The sequence below is a fragment of the Silene latifolia genome, chromosome 3 (assembly GCF_048544455.1).
Source record: "Silene latifolia isolate original U9 population chromosome 3, ASM4854445v1, whole genome shotgun sequence".
Classification (NCBI taxonomy): Eukaryota; Viridiplantae; Streptophyta; class Magnoliopsida; order Caryophyllales; family Caryophyllaceae; genus Silene; species Silene latifolia.
The window spans coordinates 61,656,509-61,661,267 of NC_133528.1; positions in this window are offsets into that span (position 1 = coordinate 61,656,509).

Sequence of the window (4,759 nt, forward strand, 5' to 3'; positions counted from 1 at the left end):
AATGCCATCATTGCCACAAGACTGGGCATTGGAGGCGTACATGTCCTGTTTACCATGAGGACATAAATGCAGGTCGCGTTAAACCTGTTGGTATGTCTTCTTCCTCTTCTACTTTTATTCATATGATTGAGATTAACCACGCAAGTTACGGAACTTGGGTACTAGATACTGGTTGTGGTTCTCATCTGTGTAATCATGTGCAGGGGCTCCGAAACATCGAACCCCTCGTAAAGGGTGAGGTGGACCTGCGTGTCGGGAATGGAGCACGAGTGGCTGCCGTCTCGAGGGGAACATACGTGATCCAGCTTCCTAGCGGATTTGAGTTATTTTTATATAACTGCTATTATGTACCCAGTCTTTCTAAAAACATTATTTCAGTTTATGCACTTGACAAACTTGATTTTTCATTTGTAATAGAGAATAATAGTTGCATTTTCTCATTACACGATATGATTTATGGCAAGGCAGTCTCCATGAATGGAATTTATGTTTTAGATCAGACCACCGAAATATTACACGTAATGAATAAGAAGTTAAAGGTTGGTGACAAAGATCAAACGTATCTATGGCACTGCCGTATGGGACACATTAATGAGAAACGCGTAAAACAGCTCATAAAGAATGGAGCTATCTCGGCCTTTGATTTTCAATCATTTGGCACGTGTGAATCATGTCTCATTGGTAAGATGACTCGGATTTCCTTCAAAGGTGTTGTAATGCGCACTGCTGACCTATTAGGACTCATACATACGGATGTGTGTGGGCCTATGTCAGTCACCGCACGAGAAGGCTATAGGTATTTCATCACTTTCACGGACGATTTAAGTAGATATGGCTATGTCTACTTAATGAAGCACAAAAGTGAATCCTTTGAGAAATTCAAAGAATACCGAGAATCGGGTCTGAGAACCTCTTTGGGTAGAAAGATTAAAACACTGCGATCAGACCGTGGTGGCGAGTATCTTTCTCACGAGTTTGATCAACACCTTAAGGATTGTGGGATTGCCTTACAGTTAACTCCACCTGGAACACCTCAGTTGAATGGTGTGTCCGAACGGAGAAATCGAACACTACTTGATATGGTTCGATCCATGATGAGTCACACCGTGTTGCCTGACTCATTGTGGGGTTATGCTCTTCTGTCAGCTGCTCTAATACTTAACCGAAGTCCGTCTAAAGCTGTTGACAAGACTCCATATGAACTATGGAAGGGAACGGTCCCTAACTTGTCCTTTATACGGGTTTGGGGCTGCGAGGCTTATGTCAAGTGGAGACACGAGGATAAGCTCGGCCCGCGATCGGTCAAGACATACTTTATAGGTTATCCTAAAGGAACACTTGGTCATTACTTCTATTCGCCAACCGAACAACGTGTATTTGTTGCGGCTAGTGCGACATTCTTAGAGAAGGAATTTCTCGAGAATGCGAAGAGTAATAGAACCTTCGAGCTATCGGAGATTCCAGAACCAAATACCGAGCAACCATTGGAGGAACCAGTTCCTTCAATCCCGGCCTATGTTAATATTCTGAGGAACCTAGGAGGTCGGGAAGAGTCTCTATTCCTCCGGACAGATACATTGGTATGGTCGAGGAACATGACATAGATGACATTCTACTCTTAACAAGTAGTGAACCCGCAACCTATAAAGGTGCCATGACTAGTTCTGACTCAAAGCTATGGCTTGAGGCCATGCAATCCGAGATGGACTCCATGTATGAGAACAACGTATGGGATCTTGTTGACTTAACTGCTAAGGTTCGTCCCCTTCAATGCAAATGGCTTTACAAGATAAAGCATTCTGTGGAAGGTCAACAAGATATCTATAAAGCACGACTAGTTGCTAAAGGTTTCACCCAAGTGCCGGGTTTGCACTACGATGAAATTTTTGCACCCGTAGTCATCTTTGCGTTCCATTCGGATTATCTTAGCGATTGCCGCTTCTCATGACTATGAAATTTGGCAGATGGATGTGAAAACCTCCTTCTTAAACGGTTTTTTGGAGGAAGAGTTGTACATGGTACAACCCGAAGGTTTCATCGATCCAGAACATCCTAAGAAAGTGTGCAAGCTTAAGCGTTCCATTTATGGAATTAAGCAAGCTTCTCGGAGTTGGAATCATCGTTTCGACCAAGTGATAAAAGAAAATGGATTTACTCGATCGGTCGAGGAACCATGTCTATATATCAAGTCGAGTGGGAGCAAGATTGTCTTCCTAATATTGTATGTTGATGACATACTCCTGATTGGGAATGACATACCTCTCTTAACTTCGGTAAAAGTATGGTTGAAAAACCATTTCCAGATGAAAGATCTGGGTGAGGCACAAAGAACTTTGGGCATCCGTATCTATCGAGATAGATCACGTCGGATGTTATCTCTCAGTTAGGAGTCTTATCTAGACAAGATACTAGAGAGATTCAGCATGACTAACTCCAAAAAGGGGTTTCTTCCTATGGCTCCAGGGGTGCATTTGGGCAAGTCTCAGGCACCAGAGACACCGGAAGAGAAAGAGCGCATGACACGGATTCCTTATGCCTCGGCTATAGGATCAATCATGTATGCCATGATATGCACACGTCCGGACGTGGCATATGCATTGAGTATGACAAGTCGATTTCAACAGCATCCAGGTGAATCACATTGGATGACTGTCAAGAACATTCTTAAGTACCTACGGAGGACTAAAGATTGGGCATTGACTTATGGAGGCGAACAAAAGCTATGCGCAACCGGTTACGCAGATGCTAGCTTCCAAACGGATCGAGATGACTCGAAATCTCAGTCTGGATTCGTTTTTACTCTTAATGGCGCTGCGATCGGTGGAAGAGTTCTAAACAAAGTGTTACAAACAGATTTTACGATCGAGTCCGAGTACTATGCGCGTCGAAGCGCAAAGGAAGCGATATGGATGCGTCAATTCTTACAAGGACTATCTGTAGTGCCTAGTTCGAATGACCCGATCACCATCTATTACGACAATAGAGGTGCCATCTTCCAAGCTAAGGAGCCTAAGTCTAGCAACAAGTCTAGACATGTACAACGGAAAGCTCATCTAATCCGAGATTACGTGGAGCAAAAGGAGGTAGTGATAGAAAAGATTGCTACAGATGATAACATAGCAGATCCTCTCACTAAACCATTACGACAAGATAAGCATGAAGGGCATGTTAATTCCATGGGAATTAAACGTGTTACTGAGTTGTAGTACTCTTTTATGGATTAGATTCATTCTCTTTTGTACTCTATACGACATCATCATTTTGATATTTATATATTTTGTTTTTCATGTGGATTTGTACGACAATTTTGAACACCACAAAGTGAACTGAACAAACATTATATTTTTGGTCCTTAATTGCCCACGTGAGCTGATAACTCTGGCAATTATTTTGTGACGTTGGTTGATGGTGGGTTCAACGAGCCATAAGTCAAACGGTAGACTGACCAATCACAGAGGCGAGTTATACGGATATCTCGTAGGACACAATCGTGACATCGACATGGAGTCCTAAATGTTTTATAACATTCGGTGCCAGGTCGTGGATAGGACCTCCATGGTGATCCTAAGAGTCGATTCTTTTGACTATCGACTGCCTCTTGAGACTAAGGCTGATTTTGGGTGACTTTGGTTTCTTTCTCACGGTCATCCGTAACAGGGGGCCAAGTAGATTTTTTTTCGGGTCATTTCATCTTTGTGCTTAGATCGGCAGGAGTCGAGTTGAAGGAAATATTCAGTCTTTATCAGGTACTCGATATTTCTCAGGGCCACTCGAGGAGTCAGAATCGAAATGCATGGCCATGCTCGAATACGAATTCGTTTTATCAGTTGAGTTACTCTCTAGTCGGGGAAACCACTCTTGATACAGATCGATTGTAAAATACGACCTTTGCGGATCCGGATCTGCAAATTGTTTTACATTGAGTGGGAGAAATTTTAAATGAATATGAGAATCGGTTATCGCACATACACTTGTACGGACAAGTGGGAGTTTGTTGGAGCCGTGTCCTCCAGTTAGTGCGGATAACGTTATTGCACATACACTTGTACGTACAAGTGGGAGCTTGTTGGGGCTGGTGTCCTCTACAGTTAGTGCAATAACATTTAAATCTCTAAAAGGATCAAAGGGTATACTTTTGTATTATTATCAGTTGGTCCACGTTTATCAATAACGGTTGGCTTGCTAGATAAGTTTGACGTTATTGTCATACTGATGGCGGTGATCAACTGGTCCCGAAAAGTCACACCTATAGGATACGTTTGAGAGATGTGACGGTATGAAAATACAGTCATGTTGATGCCTAATTTGACTAAACAGTTAGTCGGAGTTATTATTGACTAATAATTAGTCAAACGCGATGTTGAGATATTTATTTAATACGGATTAAATAATAATGGCTAAGGCGAATTAAGCAGTTAATTCGTAAATTAAATATAAACGGTTATATTTAATTAATGTATATTGAATTAATTAATTATACAATATTGTCATTGTCGGACAAGTATTAATATATCGACTGAGTCATGTTACTAGTTGATATTTTAATAACCGATAACCGATGACGATTTATAATAAAAATCCCGTCATATACATTTTAGCATTTTGAGTCGGACCACGAGTTAAAAAAATAAGGAGGAAGTGAAAGCCCACTCCCTCCCCTTGGCTCACGGTTTGGACGAACCAAACAAAAGGAGAGGCTCTCTCTCCTTTTGCCCTGAATCATCTCATTTGTACACAAAAATTAGGGTTTCGGGACAAT